Here is a 21,200-nt window from a genome sequence, read left to right as displayed (position 1 = left end):
GGCCCCACAACTGACCAAAAATAAAAAGACTATTGGTTCACTTTAATGCCTAAGTAGATAGAAACTTTAGGTAAGCAAGAAGCAGAGATGGTAGTACTAGAGGTTAGGCTAAGGGGTTAACTGAAGATGTTGTCGAAAGTGATTTTAATATGGTTTTTTTTCCTGTAAATTGAAAAATGTCTGCTAGATTTTACATGAAACATCATGGAAAGGGAAGTTCAAGGACAGCAGGAATATATGTTTCTGGATAGGTGTTTCCATTCTGTGATTAGGAAAGAAGCCACCATTTTAGGAATGGTGGAAGGGCTCTGCTACCATAGCATAAGAAGCCACTTATTTGCAAAGTATATGTTCAGGAAATGTACTGGAGCAAGTAAGAATAAAACTTCTCATTCTTTTAGCATAATAACACACAGAAATATGTCATTCCCATATGACCTTGTCACCTTAATTTTTAGCCTTTCCTTTCTGGTTTTTTCTTCCTTTCTATTTTCTCTTTACCTTTCTCTCTTTTCTTTCACTTTGTTTTGCATTTATATTATTATTTTTTTTACACGTTTAGTGTATTTATGAATCCTTCTCTAAAGTTCTTATGGTGACACCTGAAACCAAATGGCTTCAAGGTTCAAAAGACTTCTAATAAAAAGTGGAATGTAATGGAAAAATAAAAAGATCTTTTTGAATACCACTGATAATGTCTGGGAGATCCTAGGTTAACTGTAGATTCTAGACTATTAAGCTGTATATTAACCAACAGCAGCATCTAAACTGAAGAAGATGCATTCAAATGCTTATAAGTACATTTTCTGAATGTATATATTTCTCCCAAGAGTTTCATTTACATATTTACTAGCTCAGAATTGTTTTCTTTCTTTTCAAATAAACCATCATCTGAATAAAAACAACAAAATAGATTCATTGATTTAACAGTATGTGAGACTCATTTATTTTTGTTAATTGTTTTGAGGGAAACTGAGGTCAGATGCAAGAATGTCTACTACTTCATTGATAGTTTATTTACACCCTTTATGGGAACAAAATACATTAGAAAATAAAAAATGTACTTTTGACTTGATATCATATTTAAAGTTGGATCAACTGCAGGAAATATATCGTTAGTTAATAGTAATTGATATTCATGTAGTATTCAATATTTTTATGGATTATTATATGAGTTTTATATACATTATTATAGTTAACCTGAAACTTGCTTATATGATAAGCATTATTATTATTTCGGTTTTAGGAAGCAAGGAACTGTAAAACCAGGTCATACAGCATTACTGTCACATGGCTCTTAAGTTTCAATTCTGTGATTAAACCCAACTGGTTTAACTCCTAGAAATTAAGTAACTTACAAATATGAAGCATGCAGTTTGTGCATCTATGAAGATAACGTTCTTCCAGAAGCCTTATTACGTGTTTCAACTATTTGTGGTAAGAATATCAAGTGCATGTGCACACAGACATGAATCTTCTGCTAGCAAAATGTTGACTGGAATGTTTTTTATTCACTTTTAATATTCATCAGTGAGCAACAACAAGAAAGATCTTCACTTTTACATAGTTCACTTAACTAGAAAGGAGATTGTTGAGGGGTGAACTGCACTTCTTTCCCTCATTTCCTATTGGCCTTTGATGCACATGTACAAGATCCAAGCCCAGGAGTTCTGTGACCACTCTGCTTCTGTGCTAGCCAGAGAATTTGCCTATGTGACAAGGACCCTAGTGACACATTTTCAAGGAGCAAAGATATATTTTGGTTTTATTCCCACTGTCAGTGAATGTATTTCTTTGGGCCTCACGCATGAAAGAACATGGTGGCAGAGAGAGAATGTGTTGGAATACAGCTGCTGTGAAGAGAGATCTGAGAAAGAGTTGGGTACATGATACCTTTCAAAAGGTAACCTATTTCCTCAAATGAAGTATTTGCTTATACCATCTCCCAACAATGGCATGAGTCCACTTACAGGTGAATCCATTGATGATGTCAGAACATCATCATCCTGATCATTTCCCCAAATACGTAACTCTGAACATGACCATATTGAGCAAGCAAACTCTCAACATATGAGCACTTGGGAGGAGGAGGGAAAGCGTTTCTTATCCAAACCATTACAATCTGAGTTCACACTTAATCCAAATGGATCATATTTATCCAGTCACAGTCAATACACATCTGTACAAATAGACAATTGTTCTTTATTACATTCATAAGTAAATTAAAGTTTAACCATTGCAAAGGTACATGAACTGCATGGTGGAAGCCATTCTCTAACAAAACAGCATCACCGAACACGAAAAAGTTTTTGCTGTGTTTTCTTTTTATACCACTGTGCAGAATATACAGAACATTAAATCAGCAAAGAATTTTCTATAGCTCTTGCTTAGTTATGCTTGAGAGGAAAAAAATCATTAATGATAAGCATCTTCAGAGGTTTCCTTAGAATGAAGAAAACTACCTTTCAGCGCTGCTGTGAATCCCTCCCATTTTGGATTAAGCAGTACAAATGGGCTGTTGAACATTGTTACTGCATTTTCATCATCCAAGAAAATGATAATCTATGCTGCTCACTTAGATTGAATATTGGGATTTCAAATAAGCAGGCAACCTCTGTGTCTATGATATCTTCCTTCAGGTATTCTACAATCAGTGATTTATTGGGCAGATTGGACAGTGGTTTCACATAATGTTTTGCTGTTGTTTTTGAAGTGATAACGTCTTAATGTGCTGGATATTTGTCTTGCTTGGATGAGGGTACTTATTTATGAATGTTTTCCAAAGACCTGGTAAAAAAATAATGTACACCCATGAATAAATGAAGTGCATCTGTAAACCACTTCCACTCTGACCTAGTTAGCTTTGTTTTATCACTGTTAGAATATTTTTAAAACATTTAAGATCATTAGAATTTAATGTCTGCAGTTTAGAGGCTTTCTTGCAGTTTGATAGTATGCGTTGTTGGCAGCACAAACTCAGACATCTAGAGAGCCATTTTATAATCTCTTCTTTCCCCTTTATTTTTATTATAATCTTGCAGCTCAGTGAGAGATCTCCTCTGTGTGAATTGACAGTGTGCCAATGTTGTGGTGTGAAATTGTAGTATGTAACTTTGCCCCAAGGAATTTAGCAGTCTGGAGTTGAACTTTGATAAAAATGAATGGATTATTTCTCCCCAATGGGAAAAACTGAATGGCCTGGTGTGCAAAGCATTAGATCATGACTCAGAAGTCATCGCCTTGTCAGTTACTTGCTGTGTGACCTTGGGCAAACCAATTAACTTCTCTGTGCCTCAGGTTCTCCAGTATATAATGAGGACCATGATTTCTACCTTAAAAGGAAGGTGGGAAGATTAATGAGGCAATGTCTGCAAAACACATTAAGCTCCATGGAAGAGAGGTGCTCTATAATTACAAGCTATTATTACTGAATTTAAAAGACAGTAAAATGGAACCATTATTTTATCTTCTCCTGTAATAGTTATTTCAATTGGAGCTGCATTAGGTAGAATCTTAAAGCAAGATAGCTTATTTAAAATACTTAAAAAATTGAAGGATTTCTCTTAATTATACAAAATATCAGATTTTCAATATAATAGATCTGAGAGTTAAGCCAATCCTCTACATTGGGAGAATAGAAACCACAAAATATTGAGTTTCTACAGCTTCAGATTTATTCTACTGCAGAGATAGCACTGAACCTAATTTGTCTCCGGAGATGTTATCTATTTGATCCTTCAGCTTCACAGAGAGTGTCTCTAAAACCTCTCCTACTGCCTGCTCTAGTTTTAACCAAGACAGGCTTTTGTATCACCGAAATAATTCATGCTCAATTTAACTATATATATATTTTTTTCATTCTCAATGGGAAAGCAAATAAGTCATTTTACAAATCACATTAACCTTTTTCATGCTGAATGAGAGATTCAATGTTGTATTATTTTCTCTATGCTAAAAATAACTGTCAATTTCCTTTTTTCTTCATTCTCCCATAATTCTTATAGCTTGCAATGTTGGTTTTTTGACTACAAATCTCATTCAACTTTTTTTTCAGTACCTTTATAATTGCTAGGCTTTATAATTGCTAGGCTTGAAGAAATGTACGTAGGATTCCATTTGTCATCAAAATCTCACCTGAGAACTTTGTGATTCACTAAAACCTGTAGTTACTGAATTAACTTATTGACACCCAATAAAGGCAGAAATAATTCATAGGAATTGATGATTAAATATATACCCTATCCTGTTTTGTCTTTTATTGTTGTTGTTGTTTTCTATTAGATATTTAGTAATAACTTGGTGTTTTAGATCTTCCATAGGATTGAGAAATTTAATCATCTAAATACCTGTATGAAATACAATGATACTTTCTGTATTGGTAAAGAAGAAATAGTAACAATAGATCATGTGGACATGTATATTGAGTTAAATATCTGGACACTGGATTGAACTAATTCATTTCTGTAATAAATGTTGTTTTGTCTAATAATAGTTATTTTAAATCTATAATGAGGATTACACAACCTATTAGATATTAATTTATTAAAATAATGCCTGGTATGTTTAAAATATGGTAAATATTAGCTTCTTGTTCTAAAATATTCAAGAATATTTTAATTAGATTTTAAATTATAGGTAAAGAGTCTCTTAGAAACTATTGTATAGAGTGCTTTTCTTCTTATGTACCTAACACAACACAAATCAATTACTGGGTAAAATTCTTATCCAGAAATCTGTCTATTGAATAAATATACCTCATTGTTTATATGCATCTATATGTACCTTTCTATGTATATTTATCACTTAAAATATAATTTCATTTATATTTTAAATTTTTGACTAATATATTAGTTCAACAATAATGTATGCAAAATATCATAGCAATAATCCAACTAATTCATTTCTTTATTCATCTCCAACAAACTTTAATGAATTGTTAGCAGTAACACTGCTGAGAGTACAAAAGAAATGAAATTGTCTTTCCAAAACTGTAGTAGAAATTTCATAACAGAGATTCCACCTTTTATTTTCAATCTGTGATTACTGAATAAGATCTGACCATTAAGATGTTCCCCAACAATTTCAAACCATACTTACTCTATTTTAAAATGTACATATCTAAAGAATAAATTTAAATGTAAGCGATAAATTCCTTATCTTAATATGGTAAATAATGCTGCAATAAACATTGTTGTGCTGGTAGTATGCCTTAGTTTGTGGTCAATGGGGTAAATGCCCAGAACTGGGATTGCTGGGTCATCAGGGAGCTCTACATTTAGTCATTTGAGGAACCTCCATATTGCTTTCTGGAGTGGTTGAACAAGTTTACATTCCCACCAACAGTTTAGATTGAGAAATGTAGAAAGAGACCTAGGGAAAGCAGCATATGAATATAGCAAGTTTGTTTTGACTCTCGGCTAAGCACTCAGTTTTTGACATACTTCTACATTTTTTAACTTCTATGACATGGGTATCATATTTGAACTAAGACTAGGTTCAGACAGGGTAAGGCAAACAATTGTGATATACCTGAATATTTAAGGAACTCATATAACTATCCAACCTTTAGTCCCCATAAGACTAGTGATTGAATGAGAGGTCAATAAGGATCAGAGAACAGTTGAGTTTGCGAGAAAGGGGTTCTGCTCTCTTGGTCTCACCTGCAATTTATAAAGTGCCAGGATAGAGCTGACTTACTTGCTAGAGGACAAAAAGAAAGACTAAATTCCTTTATATCTTGTAAATCATGTGTGTCCTGGGGTCTACCTCTACTTCTTTTTGCCTTCTATTTCTCTCTGCAAAATTTAAAAATAACAGTTAATTGTGAAGTCAGAAAAATTCTAGCTCTGATTCAAAACTTTGGCAAAGTATAAGGGTATAAAATTAACCCTCAAAAATCAATGGCTTTTGTGTATGCCAACAATGAGAAGACCACAGCTGAAATCAGGAAAGCAACTCCATTTGTAATAGCCCCACAAAAAGTAAAATACCTAGGAATTAACTTAACCAAAGAAATGAAAGACCTCTATGATGAAAACTTTAAAAACTTTAAAAACTTTAAAAAAGGAAATCAAAACAGAACTTAAGAGAGTGGAAAAACCTCCTATGCTTCTGGATTGGAAGGATCAACATCGTGGAAATGTCAATACTTCCCAAGGCTATCTACAAATTCAATGCATTACCTATCAATATTCCAACCTTATTCTTCAAGGAAATAGAAGAGGTAATCCAAAAATTCACATGGATCAATAAAAGACCCTGAATAGCATAAACGATCCTTAACAGAAAGAACAGTGCTGGATGAATATCAATACCAAATTTCAAACTCTACTACACAGCCATAGTAATCAAAACAGCTTGGTACTGGCACAAGAACAGACCTCAGGACAAATGGAATAGAATTGAAAATCCAGAAATGAACCCACAGACCTATAGCCACTGAATCTTTGATAAGGAAGCTATAAAAATATAATGGAAGAAAGATAGCCTCCTCAATAATCACTTGTAGAAAACTAAAGCTAGATCCTTATATATCACCCTTCACCAGAATCAACTCCATATGGATCAAAGACCTTGGAGTCAAAGCAAACACTCTGAGAACATTACAGGATGGAATAGGAGAAACCCTAGGTCTCCTTGGCACAGGCATAAATTTTCTTAATAGAGCCCCAGAAACACAACAAATCAAAGAAAGGTTGGCAAATGGGATTGCATGAAATTGCAGAGCTTCTGCATGGCAAAAGATATAGCTTGCAAGATCAATAGAAAGCCCATGGATTGGGAGATCTTCACTAGCCATACAACAGACAAGGGTCTGTTATCTACAGTATACCTGGAACTCAAAAATTTAAATTTCCCAACAAGAAATCCTCAAAGAAACAACTGCCCAATAAAAAAGTGGGCTAAAGACTTAAAAGAGAAATTCTTTGAAGAGGAAAGAAGGATGGCCAATAGACACATGAAGAAATCCTCAACCTCTCTAGCCATGAAAGAAATGTAAATCAAAACAACATTGAGATACCACCTCACACCAGTTAGAATAGCTAGAATCAAGAACTCTAATAAAAACAGATGTTGGAGGGGATGTGGACAGAAGGTAACTTTCCTGCATTGTTGGTGGGAGTTTAAACTTGTTCAATCATTTTGGAAAGTAGTGTGAAGGTTCCTCAAAAGACTCCACATAGAACTTCCCTATGACCCAGCAATCCCACTTTTGGGCATTTACCCAAATGATCACAAACATGACCATACTAAAGCTACCAGCACAACTATGTTTATTGCAGCATTATTTATTGTAGCTAAGATATGGAACCAACCCAGATGCCCCTTAGTAGATGAATGGATCAAGAAAATGTGGCATATATACACAATGGAATTCTATGCCTCCATCAGAATGAATGACATTGCCCCATTTATTAGGAAATGGAAAGACTTGAAAAAAATTATATTAAATGAAGTAAGCCAGGACCAAAGAACACAGATCCCATCATTTCCCTTATTTGCAATAATAAGTATATGTCTGAGATAAACAGAAACTGTCCAACAAGTTGATGTTAGGTGAAATGAACCCCAAGATAGGGATTCAAATGTTTTTTTTTTTATTCTTTCTTGTGATTGTTTCCAACATATTTGTAAGATGATTTCTTTGTTTGCACCTCCCTTATGGTATAAGCCCTACTTTCATTGTATTTGATGTTGATATAATTTGTAGAGTTAAAGGGAAATAAAAAAAAATTTCTTAAATTGGGTTACAGGTGGACCCATTACAACAATGAGATGTACAAGACTTTATGTCAAAAAAGAAATTTACAACTTTGGCGGGGTGGGGGGCTGAACGGGGTGTGATGGTAGTGGTAGGGGTGTGTTGGGTATGGGGGGTTGGAGAGGGGAAGGGATGGGAAGGGGAAACAAAGGAGAATCCAACAATGCTTGATAAGAAATGTGATCACTATCTTGCCCATGTAATTGTAACCTGTTGGTATAATTTGTGGAGGGGAAGGGGAAAAACAAATCGTTTAAATAGGGATATAGATGGACCCATTGCAACAATGAGATGTACAAGTTATGTCGAAAAACTTTCGTGGGGAGGGCGGGGAGGACTGGGTCGGGGGGCGGGGGGAGGATGCAAAGGGGAAACAAAGGAGGAGGCTACAATGTTTGATAAGAAATGTACTCATTATCTTGCCCATGTAATTGTAACTCCTCTGTACAGTATTTTCAAAATAAAAAACCTTAAAAAATAAAAATAAAAAATAAATAAAAAGAAAAAAAGAAAAAATTCTAGCTGAATTTCTGATAACCATTAGGGATGATATTTTTTTTTTTAGAAAAAACTTTCTCAACTTCAATTTCTGTATATACATAGTTTTGGTAGTGTTATATACTACTTTTATTATTTTAAGAAGATTAGCAATAATACATGATCAAATTTAATGAACAATCCATCAATCAAGGATTATATCATTTTTTTTTCTTTAGGATTATTTTAGGGATTAAAATAGATCAAGTAAAATGATGAGGATGTTTTTTACCATAAGTATTTCAATATGGAGAGGAAAAAATTACTACTACATAAATTATTTATACACACACAAGTGTATGTCATTTCTATAGGTCCATATTAACACAATCAACCTACAATTATCCAGAAACTTCTGTCCACTCTCCATTCTATAGTCTCTGCATTAACTCATGGTGTAAGCAGTTGAATATTATATGTGAGTAAGAGAATAGTTGATATGTAGATAACCCGTTTTAAACATATTTTTTGAATATTTATTTTAATGTTTTTAATTTCTTTAAGTAATTGCCCAAAGGAATTGGTATTCAACAAAATTGTATAAATGCAGTGTATCTTGATCAATGTCTTCCCTATTCAACATTCTCAGCCATCTTGCTCAACACATCCCTTACATTATTTTCCTTAATTTTTAGATTATGTATTGTTTTTTGTCACTTAACAAAGCAGTTTATGTATATAATGAATCTTGATTTATGTCATCCCTTCAACATCTTTGTCCTTCTTCAAACAAACCCTTCCATTATTTTTTTTCTCAATTCTGTTGCATATACAACAAATTCTTGCCTGCTTTCAATCCCATTTCCCTTTCTTTCTTCTTCCCTTTCCCCTTGGCCCTAAACCCCTTTTGTAAGTATCCTTTTTGTGGTTGTTATATTCTTGGGCTTTCACTTAGTCTTTCTAAAGAATTATACTACTTGAGCTCTCCTTAGAATCTATTAATTTATATGAAATAAATTATTTACTTTTCTAGAGTCTATTAAACAAAATGTACTTATTAATAATACCACAAAGATATGTTGAATTTTGGCTTTATTGTAGAACAACTGTTTATCAATTTATCAGATAATCTTCACATTACACTTGATAAGTAAAACATATTACCATAATTTATTTAGCTTGTATTTGCCCAAGCAGTTTAAGCCATTCTGATTACTTTCTCTTACAAACTGATTTTCATACTTCCTGGGTTAGACTCACGTATATGCAAAGTGAGATCCTGGACATTTTTCATGATTTCTTATATGTGACATCACACTCTCCTTCAGGAATATTATGTATATATATATATATATATATATATATATATATATATATATATATATATATATATATATATATATTGTGTTGTGTGGAAATGACCATCACTTGCATTTCTCTTGTTCTTTTCTGTATCATCATTTCTTTGAAGTCTAATGTAAATAATTATACTGGATGTTATACTTAAGAATTCTAGAGGAGGGTTCCGGGAAGATGGCGGAGGGGAAGCTGGAATCTGAACAAGCTCTTGCATAGAAAACAGTTTCAGAGTTCCAGTGAACAGTCCCAAGCCAGAGAATCACACCAAGTGTGCCATCACAGGACAGAGAGTTAGCCAAGAGAGGGGAAGCCAAGCAGACACATCTGAGCGTCTGCCAGCAGCTGCTGCTGCGGCGGCAGGGTCGCAGCGGCGACCGCAGCCGCGGCCATACCTGAGCGCTCACACAGAGAGTCCGGGACGAAGGAGCCAGACGCAGCGGGCGAGCAGATTCTACTCAACACCAGCAAGAACCGACAAGGAGCGGACAACTTCATCCTGCACTTTGCAGACCAGAGACGACCCTGGATCCAAGACTCGGCGTGAGTAGCCCCACTTCCTCACTCCTTCCCAGGGAGCAGAGGAGGGAAGGCCACCCCTCCCTCCCCCCCCCCCCCCAGCACCAGTGAGCTCCATCTTGGATACCGACAAAGCTCGGAGGAGTGGCTAGCTCAAGCTCAGGCCTTGGAATAAAACTAGTCATTTAGCAGGTCACAAGAACTTAATGGCGAAGTGACCTCACAGACTCAGTTCCATCCAGGGAAAAGTCACCCAGCTCAGGCGCCAGCCATTGGAGTGGCTCTCCTCACCAGGTAACCAGAGCCAGAGGCTGCCCCTCCCTCTAACAGCCACCACAATCAATTGAAAAACAGAAACCCTGAGAATGGCTCCAGGCTGGGGGCTGTGAGTTTTTTTCACAAAATAGCCCCAGGGAAAAGCTACTGTTTGTTGAAAGGCCTCAGCTCTACCCAGAACCTAGCCTCATCACTGCATCCCCCTCTTTTGTGATTCTCAAAGCAGATCACCCTCCCAGTAAACTAACCTGGGAGGGGGAATCTCAAAATCTTGGGTAAAGCAGAGCATTTTTCTGCCTGTTCCAACAAACTGACTTAAGAAACCAATCAAGCCACAGGACCTCAAGCTGACCAGAGACTCCAACCACACTCTGGTTACAGACAAAAGGGAGATACAGGACTCTTCCCACCCCTCCCCCCCCAAAAAAAAAAAATCAAAGACCTTTTTTTTTTCTTCTTCTTCTTCTTCTTTTCTTTTTTTCTTTTTTTTTGTTTTGTTTTTTTTTCTTCGTTTTTTGTTACCTTATATATATAAAAAAATTTTTTTTTCTTTTCTAAAACTTTTATTAATCTTTAATTTTTGCCTCTTCTGAAAAAATAATTGTTTTCCATTAACTTTTTTTTTTTCTTTTTTCCTCTTATAATTTTTATTTTAGGAAAATGTGAATGTGTGTTTTCCTTTCTTTTCTTGTCTTCTTTCTCTTTTTCTTTCATTCTTAATTATCTTTTTGTTTTTTGTCTAGCTCTACTGAACTTCTGATCTTTTCTTCTCACTTTCCTATCCTTTCCATCTTTTCCTCTTTGTTCTTCTTTATGTGACTTAACACTTGTCCTGCACATCCTCAGATAAACCCATAGTTAACCAGTAGACCCTACCCCCCATTGTGTACACACTTAACCCACAAACTTATTACTCAATTCAAAACCTCTGAGACTTAAATTCATTAATAGCAGTACTACCTCTTTATACCTATATAATATTTTAAGCATTTTTTTAAAGTTTTTTACATCTCCTCTATGTCCCTCCCTTTCTCTCAACATATTCATATTCCTCTATAAATAGATGGTCTTTTAATCTCTAAAATAACATTAATTTTTACGTTTCTATTTTTTTTTCTGGTCTCTTTTCATTCCCCTTTCCCTTTCTTCTTTCTCTCTCTCTCTCTACTTGCATCCTACCCAACCTATTTCCTGCACTGTGATTAGGACATAGTTAACTCTCCCTGTGCCTCCCCACACCAATCTATTCCTATTTTTTACCCACATCTCTCCCTAACCCTAATAATTTCTGGTTTTCCAAATTCTTCTCTGCGGTTTGATGTTGAATAGATGTATCTGTTGAACTAGATTGTATCTGTAGACTATTGACTGTACAAATGCAAACTTTGGTTGATGGTTGCCTTAAGATAGTGTTCTAGCACAAAACTGGTGCTATCTTCATCTCAAATGGGCAGAGTAAGCCGGAAAAACACAAGAAAAATGGCAAATTCGGGTATCTCAATTCCCAATCTTGATAATCAGGGGTTAGAACAGATAATGAATAATCCAGAGGAGAGTTCCCAAACAGCTCTACAAACACTGCTGGCAAACATGATAAATGAAAAGTTTGACAATGTACAAAGGACTCTGTATGAGCGTGACAGGGAGAGAGAGGAGGCATCCCAGAAGTTTATACAGGAATATCATAAGCGTGAGGAAGCTACTCAAAAACTGATACAGGAGTTGCGTGAACAACTTGAGAATACTCAAAGAGAAAGGGAGGAATGGCGTGAGCAGGCTGAGAACACTAAAAGAGATCTGCAGGAATCCCACGAACGTGAGGAAGCTAATCAAAGAGTAATACAGGAATTGAGAGACCAGGTAGAGAACACACAAAGATCACTAAAGGCATTCATGGAATCCATTAACAAAGAGCTGAAGGAAGTCAGGGAGACCACAAAGGGAATGCTGAATGGAACCCAACAGAAGGAATGGGAGCCCAAAGAAACCATAACCAATCAACTAAGTGATTTGAGGACAAACACTGAACACCAAATTAAGGAAGTAAAGAAATTCATACAAGACCTAAAACAGAGCTTCAACAAAGAACTTGAAGCCATCAAAGCTGACCAACTAGAAGGAAAAGAGATAAAAAACAAAGTAGAGAGTCTTGACAGCAGGTTAGACCATGCAGAAGATCGAATCTCAGGGATTGAAGACAGCCTAGATATTATAGAGAAAGAACATACAACCATCCAAGACAAGTCCAAGAAATATGATAGATCTATCCAACACCTGGAAGACACCATCAGAAGGCCTAATCTAAGGATAATGGGTGTAGAGGAGCACCTAGAAACAGAAGTTAATGGTCTAGGAAATTTGTTTAACAGGATCCTAGCAGAGAACTTCCCAAACATGCAAAAAGATAGGCCTGTCCAGATACAAGAAGCCTTTAGAACCCCAAATAGACCAGACCAGAATAGGACATCCCACCGCCACATTATAATCCACACAGGATCAACTCAGAACAAGGAAAAGATCCTTAAAGCTGTCAGAGAGAAAAGGGTAATCACTTATAAAGGGAAACCAATTAGAATCACCTCAGATTTCTCAGCAGAGACAATCAAAGCAAGAAGAGCCTGGAACGATGTATGCCATGCCCTAAAAACAAACAACTATCAACCAAGAATACTGTACCCAGCTAAACTCTCCATCATAACCGAAGCCCAAATAAAAACCTTCCATAACAAAGAAAAATTGAAACAATACATCTCCACCAAACCAGCCCTACAAAAGATTCTTAAAGATGTCCTACACATAGAAAACCAACAAGACCGCAATAAAGGCCAAGAAACTGCACCCAAACTGAGAATCCAAGAACCATAGGAAGAACCCAGTTTTCGCAGCCCCCAAAAAGGTAGATAACATGGCAGGAACTCCCAAATACCTATCAGTCCTATCTCTTAATGTTAACGGACTGAACTCTCCAATTAAGCGACATAGATTGTCTAGTTGGATTAAAAAACAAGACCCTTCTATCTGCTGCCTGCAGGAGTCACATCTTGCCCGTAAAAACAAACACATTTTCAATGTTAAAGGCTGGAACAAAATCTACCAAGCAAACGGACCACATAAACAGGCGGGAGTTGCAATCCTAATATCAGATAAAATAGACTTCAAATTAAAATTCGTGAAAAGAGATAAAGAAGGTCACTACATACTAATTAAAGGATCTCTCCTTCAGGAGGATATTACAATTCTAAATATCTATTCACCAAACAATGGAGCACCCAAATTTATCAAAGAAACACTACTTTCTCTCAAATCCCATATAGATCCAAAGACATTAATAGTTGGGGATTTTAACACACCACTCTCCCCACTAGATAGATCAACTCGGCAAAAACTCAACAGAGAAACCACAGATCTAAACAGCTGCATAGATCAACTAGACTTAACAGACATTTACCGAAAATTTCACCCAGCAGCATCAGAATACACGTTTTTCTCAGCAGCACATGGAACGTTTTCTAAAATAGACCACATTTTAGGCCACAAAGCAAACTTGTCTAAATTCAGAAACATTGAAGTTATACCTTGCATTCTCTCTGACCACAAGGGAATAAAATTAGAACTCAACACCAAAAGCCACCAAAGAAAGTCCGGTATCACATGGAGGCTGAACAACACACTGCTGAATCATGAGTGGGTCATGGAAGAGATTAGAAAGGAAATTCAAATGTTCATGCTATTCAACAAAAATGAACACACAAATTACCAGCTCCTCTGGGACACAGCAAAGGCAGTACTCAGAGGCAAGTTTATAGCTCTGAGCTCCTACATCAACAAATTGGAGAGATCTGAAACTAGCAATTTAATGACGCATCTAAACCTCCTTGAAAAAGAGCAGCAAGATAAACCCCAATCCAGTAGACGGAAAGAAATAATCAAAATTAAATCAGAATTAAATGAATTAGAATCCAAAAAAACTATAGAAAGAATCAACAAAACAAAGAGTTGGTTCTTCGAAAAACTTAACAAAATTGACAGACCCTTAGCAAATCTTATCAGAAAAAGAAGAGAACACACCCAAATTAATAAACTCAGAGATGAGAATGGAAACATCACCACGGAAACAACCAAGATTCAGAACATTATAAGGGAATACTTCTCAAAACTGTATGCTAATAAGTTTGAGAACTTGACAGAAATGGACCTCTTCCTAGCAAATATTGACATGCAAAAACTAAACCAAGATGAGTTAAACTATCTTAACAGGCCCATATCAAGCATTGAAATAGAAACAGCAATAAGAGACCTCCCAGCTAAGAAAAGTCCAGGACCAGATGGTTTTACAGTGGAATTTTACAAGGCCTTCAAAGCAGAGCTCACACCAATTCTCCTCCAACTCTTCAATGAAATTGAAAGAGAAAGCTCACTACCGAACACATTCTATGAAGCCATCATAACCCTCATCCCAAAACCAGGCAGGGACTCATCAAAGAAAGAGAACTATAGACCCATTTCTTTGATGAACATTGATGCAAAACTTCTCAACAAAATTTTGGCCAACCGACTTCAACAATTCATCCAAAAAATCATACAACACGATCAAACAGGATTCATTTCAGGGATGCAAAGCTGGTTCAATATACGCAAATCAATTAATATTATTCATCACATCAACAGGAGCAAGAATAAGAACCACATGGTTATCTCAATAGATGCAGAAAAAGCATTCGACAAGATCCAACACCCCTTTATGATGAAGGTTTTGGAAAAATTAGGAATCCATGGAACATTCCTCAGTACAATAAAGGCTGTATATGACAAACCTACAGCCAGCATTATACTCAATGGTGAAAAACTAAAGCCATTTCCTCTTAACTCAGGAACAAGACAAGGATGCCCACTCTCTCCACTTCTCTTCAATCTAGTGTTAGAATGCCTAGCTACAGCAATAAGACAAGATGCAGACATAAAGGGGATCCAAATAGGGAAAGAAGAAATAAAACTCTCCCTCTTTGCAGATGACATGATCTTGTATTTAAAGAATCCCATAGACTCCACTCCCAAATTACTTAAGCTGATTCAAAACTTTGGCAAAGTAGCAGGTTATAAAATTAACCCCCCAAAATCCATGGCTTTTCTGTATGCCAACAATGAGAAAAGTGTGGCTGAAATTAGGAAAGCAACTCCATTTGCAATAGCCCCACAAAAAATAAAATACCTAGGAATTAACTTAACTAAAGAAGTGAAGGACCTCTATGATGAAAACTTTAAAATCTTGAAAAAGGAAATCAACACAGAACTTAAAAAATGGCAAAACCTCCCATGCTCCTGGATTGGAAAGATTAACATCGTGAAAATGGCAATACTTCCCAAGGCTATCTACAAATTCAACGCAATACCTATCAAAATTCCACCCTCATTCTTCAAGGAAATAGAAGAGGCAATCCAAAAATTCATATGGAACAATAAAAGACCCCGAATAGCAAAAACGCTCCTCAACGGAAAGAACACTGCTGGAGGAATATCAATACCAAATTTCAAACTCTACTATAAAGCCATAGTAATCAAAACAGCTTGGTATTGGCATAAGAACAGACCTCAGGACCAATGGAATAGAATTGAAAACCCAGAAATGAACCTACAGACCTATAGCCATCTAATCTTTGATAAGGGAGCTAAAACAATAGAATGGAAGACAGACAGCCTCTTCAGTAAATGGTGCTGGCAAAACTGGTTAACTACATGTAGAAAACTAAAGCTAGATCCTTATATATCACCCTGCACCAGAATCAACTCCAAATGGATCAAAGACCTTGAACTCAAAGCAGACACTCTGAAAACATTACAGGATGGAATAGGAGAAACCCTGGGTCTCCTCGGCTCAGGCCGAAATTTTCTGAATAGAGACCCGGAAACACAACAAATCAAAGAAAGGTTGGACAAATGGGATTGTATAAGGTTGCAGAGCTTCTGCAGGGCAAATGACATAGCTAGCAAGATCAATAGAAAGCCCACGGATTGGGAGAAGATCTTTACTAGCCATACAACGGACAAGGGTCTCATATCTAAAATATACTTGGAACTCAAAAAATTAAACTACCCAACAACAAATCCTCAAAGAAACAACTGCCCAATAAGTAAGTGGGCGAAAGACCTAAAGAGAAGCTTCTCTGAAGAAGAAAGAAGGATGGCCAATAGACACATGAAGAAATGTTCAACATCCCTAGCCATAAAAGAAATGCAAATCAAAACAACATTGAGATATCACCTCACTCCAGTTAGAACAGCAAAAATCAAGAACTCTAACAACAACAGATGCTGGAGGGGATGTGGACAGAAAGGAACCTTACTTCATTGTTGGTGGGAATGTAAACTTGTTCAACCACTTTGGAAAGCAGTATGGAGGTTCCTCAAAAGACTCCATATAGAGCTCCCCAATGACCCAGCAATCCCACTTTTGGGCATTTACCCAAATGACCACAAACAAGGCCACACTAAAGCTACCAGCACAACTATGTTTATTGCAGCATTATTTACCATAGCTAAGATATGGAACCAACCCAGATGCCCCTCAGTAGATGAATGGATCAAGAAGATGTGGTATATATACACAATGGAATTCTATGCCTCCATCAGAAAGAATGACATTGCCCCATTTGTTAGGAAATGGAAAGGCTTGGAAAAAATTATATTAAGTGAAGTAAGCCAGGCCCAAAGAAACATAGGTCCCATGGTTTCCCTTATTTGCAATATCTAGTATAGGTATGAGTCAAGCGGAAAAAGTCAGAGAATGTGATGTTAGGAAAACGAACCCTCAAATATGTATTTTAATGTTTTTGTTTCATTCATGCATGTGTTTCTAACGCATTTATAATATTATTTCTTTGTTGCTTTGTATGTCCCTCCCCCACAGTGTAACCCCCGCTTTCACTATATTTGATGTCAGTATAACATGTGGAGGAGACGGGGACAAACAAGTCGTTTAAGGATTCAGGTGGACCTGTTGCAACAATGAGAAGTACAAAATGTCATGTCAAAACCAGCTTTACAATGTCGGTGGGGGGGAGGGAGGGGGGGTATGATTGGGTGGGGGGGGAGGGGGGAGGCTGGGAAGGGAGGTGAATGGTAAACAAAGGAGGAGGCTGCAATGCTTGGTAAGAAATGTATGCATTTTCCTGCCCATGTAATTGTAACCCCTCTGTACAGTATGTTTTCAAATAAAATAAAATAAAATAAAATTAAAAAAAAAAAAAGAATTCTAGAGTATTTCCATTTATAGAACAGGACAAATGAGTTTGTTATTCTTCTATTTTATCCTTTATTTTCTTAATATTATTTAAAGATTTTGTTTCTCTGGGACTGAAAGATTTGTGTTTATCACTTTTAAATCTAAACTGATTTAATATACAAAATTTAGCACTATTTACCTATCTATAACTATAAAGCCATATATTTCTACTTTCATTAAGCTTATATTGAAAATATTTCTGCCAATAAAAATGTCTGTCAATGTTAGTGCTGAAGTCTCAATTTGATGTAGAATGAGTATTTGGGAAGTGCATGGTACATTTAAATCTCTTTTAGCTGTAACTTTAATATAGTCTTTTGGGATACAATTATTTGTATGCTTGTGACATTTTTCAGAAAGTAACTACCGGACAAAACTCTGATTCTTGAAGCTGTATTTATAATTTATAATCAAGAGGACTGTCCGAGCCAAGTGCCGGTGGCTCAGGCCTGTAATTCTAGCTACTCAGGAGGCTGAGATCTGAGGTTCACGGTTCAAAGCCAGCCCGGGCAGAAAAGTCCTTGAGACTCTTATCTCCAATAAACTACTTGAAGACCAGAATTGGTGCTGTGGCTCAAGTGGTAGAGCACTCGCCTTGAGCTGAAGAGCACCAGGATAGAGCCCAAGCCCAGAGTTCAAGCCCCATGATCGACAAAAAATAAAAATAAAAATAAATTAAAAATAAGAGGACTCTCCAATAAATACAGAACAACCTATGTCAGCTGGGTGACTCAAGTATGTGATTTAAGATGAAAAGTGAAACTGGAAAAAAAATTAAAAAGAGTATAATAAGTTAATGAAACTCTATTTCAACCAGTGGCTGATCACAGTGGTGACCTTGGAATAAAGATGATGAAGAAGAAGAAATGTGGTCATTTAAGTCTAAAAAGGAAAGGACAGTATACTTGAATACCCTTATGTTATAGTATAGACATGAGTCATCTCTCAAAAGGCTCATGTCTTGAAAATTTGACCCAAGTTGGTAGAAGCAAGCACAGAAATGTGACAAAACCAGGAGGACTCTGCCTTAACCAGAAGATCAATCTTAATTTTGTAGCATATAATGCTAATAGGAGGTTGAGTTGGTTTGAAAAAGTAGGTCAGTAATGGTATCTTTGAAGAATATCTTGCCTCAATCCCTTTCTTTCTCTCGATTTCCATTCCATCATATGATGAGCAGTATTTTTCTCCTTCATGCTTCATGCAATTTTAGTGATTCTGGCTGCAAGCACCCAGCAATGTAAGCAATTGATCATAGACTGAAGCTATGAGCCAAAATTTCTTTTATAAATTATTATTTCCAGGTATTTGTCACAGTGATAACTCTAACTAACACACCATCTACCTGCTTTTTGTTGTTGCTTATTCCTTCCTAATTTCCTAAGATTCCTTTTTCATTATTTTCTTTCTTTCTGTTCAAAAATGATTATTACTTCAAGGGCCTGGAAGAAACTCTTAATTTTCCTTCAGCTAGGTGTGACATTTCTACTCCAATCCTGATGTTTACTTGGACCAGATTTACCATTTGTAATTAACATGGTTTTATTTTTTCCATTGTAGACTTTTTTAAATCATGATTTCAGATGAGAAATTTGCTGATATTCAATTTAGAATTTCCCTATAACTATTTTTCTTGTTTGCTCCTTTCAAGATTTTCATGCTTGGAAGTTTGACCATGCTATATCTTGGATAGATTTTTCTCACTTCATTGCCTTTGAGTCTCACTGTGTTTATTTTGTGGATCTGTGGTTTTATGTTGCTCCATTTCAACCAAATTTGAGAAGGTTTTAAACTTAAATTTCTTACAATACTTTGAATTTATATATTGTATATGTAAATGCATTTTATGTGTGTATTATTATATTTTGTAATCCAACACATTTATAAGCTTTTTTATTGTAAAGATGCTGGACAGAGGAGTTACAGTTACATGAATAAGGCAATGAGTACATTACTTGTCGATCATTGTTACCCCTTCCCTTCCTTGTTGTTGACCCACTATCCCTTCCCCTTCCCACTTTCCTCACTCCTCCCCTCCCCACTCCACCTACCCCATCTCCCGAAGTTGTAAAGTTAATTTCCAATATACTATCTTGTGGGTATCCTTGTTGTAATGGGTCATCCTGCGTCCTTGTTTCAGTGTTTTGTTATTTCCCTTCCCCTCCCCAGATTAGACATATGTAAGTACAAGTTGTAGGGTACCAAAATCAAGTACAGTGACAACAAGGGATATGCCATATGGGGATATAAAGGAAACAACAATAACAACAACAAAATAAAATCACATATTATATTTAAAATAATACAATAAAGACAGACCTCTTTCTTTGTCTCTTTGTGATGCTTAATTATTTTATTTTTGAAGAGTCTCTTGTTAAGGATAGAATTTGAACTGCTTTTGGGGAGTTGTACTTCTAGTCAGTAACTTGGTAAAATTTTTCATATGATGCCATTTTCGCTCACATGTTTGAATCTATTTAGGTCATGACATGATTCCTATTGGTGCTCCTTGTTGAAGTAAGATATTTTTTCAGATACACCTCCAAGAGTTTCCAGATGTAGAAAGAGTGTCATGCTTGAGAAATAAAGAAATGAAAAATTGTTCTTAATTAGAGGCTTACTTACTTATTTATTGTAGGAGTCCCTGATTGATACCCCATACACCACCCAGTTCACTGAATCTTTTCAATAGAAAGAGTATTCCACCAGAAAAGCAAAAGAACTTAATGTGTTGGGCCACTTGTCAGTTCCTTCTGCTAGTACCAGGCACTGCCTACAGGGAGTCTATCAGGAGTACAGAAGTCTCTCTGTCCCTGCAGTCATTTGTTATGAAATTTCCTGTGGTATATGAGCCATCATTCTATCCCAGGGTTCCTCTTGGCCCAATGTCTCTCAGTGTGATGAGAGAGGAATCTTTAGTATCCAATAATCCTTTCTATAGAAGACCATTCTGATTTCATTCCCTGATGTTCTACTTTAGTCATACCTCAGCTGGAAGTTTTAGGGTTCCTGGGAGGGACGGTATTTTTCTTGGCCTATTTTATAAGCCTTCTGATGACTTTACAGTCTTCTCTGGTATTTTTCACACGTTCTCATTTGTTCTTAGAAGAACTGATCTACCTGTACTATTTATTTTGCTAGGCGCATAGTACAGTGGGGTTTATAATAGCCAACCTAAATATGTTATTACTCCAATCGTCAGATCTAAAATAAAACAAAGAACAAAACAAAACAACAGTTAACTTCTTTCTTCCTAGTGTTCAAATACCACTTTTCATTCCACTGGTGTTATTTTGAGGTTTTTCATAATTGTTTCTACTAGTAACGGGAAAATAGTTTTATGTATGTTGTCTGGAGTATATGGTTTAAATGCCAATCACTTCAACAAAAATTCTACTCTCACATTATTAATCTTTGAAATTTTGTGAAATTGTAACTTAATCTGTAAAATTGCAATGTAGTATATTTATTTATTCTATTATTAATAAGAATATTAGTGGTAATATCAACATGATTCTTTAATATTTGGCA

The sequence above is a fragment of the Dipodomys spectabilis genome, unplaced genomic scaffold, assembly GCF_019054845.1.
Source record: "Dipodomys spectabilis isolate Male_0828 unplaced genomic scaffold, ASM1905484v1 ptg000095l, whole genome shotgun sequence".
Classification (NCBI taxonomy): domain Eukaryota; kingdom Metazoa; phylum Chordata; class Mammalia; order Rodentia; family Heteromyidae; genus Dipodomys; species Dipodomys spectabilis.
Note: the sequence above shows the minus strand (reverse complement) of the source record.